The 760-nt window shown below is 36.8% G+C and overlaps 1 long non-coding RNA gene across 1 annotated transcript; it reads right to left on the reverse strand.

Moving 5' to 3' along the window:
* Nucleotides 1-442: 442 nt before the first annotated feature.
* LOC107706630 (uncharacterized) lies at nucleotides 443-740 on the reverse strand. Its single transcript, XR_001636166.1, has 2 exons — nucleotides 643-740; nucleotides 443-609 (listed from the first exon to the last, which is right to left on the reverse strand). It is a non-coding gene; the product is annotated as an uncharacterized LOC107706630 (long non-coding RNA).
* Nucleotides 741-760: the final 20 nt, after the last annotated feature.

The raw sequence follows: 760 nt of genomic DNA on the forward strand, positions 1-760 counted from the left end.
CACTTGTGAGAGAGCAGGCTCAGTTGGGGGTCAGTTCTCCTCTGGCCAGAATTTAGATTGTGTGAGGATGAAAAACTCACCAGCTCTTCTTGCACAGATGATCTGAAGAAGAATCAAAGCAGGAGCAGCAAACACTGCAAACTCAACAATAATCACAATCACTGCAGGACAGATGTGTGGACAGATGATAGACACAAATCAATCTGTGAAACGGTGAATTAAATCAAAGGTATAAAACGATAAACAATTATTGACAAAGCACTGCAGATCGACTGTTTCAGTATTAATGAACTGCAGGTAAAGATGTGTGGTACCTCTGAATAATGATCCAACAGTCCTACTGATTCAGTTTCTGCTGGATCTGTGATCATGTCTGTTAGCTCAGTTCAGATATAATGCAACGTATAAACAAATCATCATCACAACAACACATCATACTTGAGCTTCACATCACAGAAATGATGAATGAACTTCCACTGCTTCATGAGTCCATCATCTATTATCATGTTATTTCAATCTCAAGGTGTCAGGAGAAACATTTACCGTCCGAATAGGGCTTTTGAGTTGATCTGAATCTCACAGTACAAGTGATACATATGCATTGTAAGACTTATAAAACTCATAACTCATAAAACTCATAACTCATAAAACTCACATGAAATTCATAAGAAAACACATTATTTATAAAATGAAGCAAAATGATATGCAAGAATAAAACTTTGTGACATTGTTCTTTGGAGAGGAACTCCATCTTTGAGTT

Source organism: Sinocyclocheilus rhinocerous, unplaced genomic scaffold (genome assembly GCF_001515625.1).
Source record: "Sinocyclocheilus rhinocerous isolate Xijiao unplaced genomic scaffold, SAMN03320098_v1.1 scaffold33069, whole genome shotgun sequence".
Classification (NCBI taxonomy): domain Eukaryota; kingdom Metazoa; phylum Chordata; class Actinopteri; order Cypriniformes; family Cyprinidae; genus Sinocyclocheilus; species Sinocyclocheilus rhinocerous.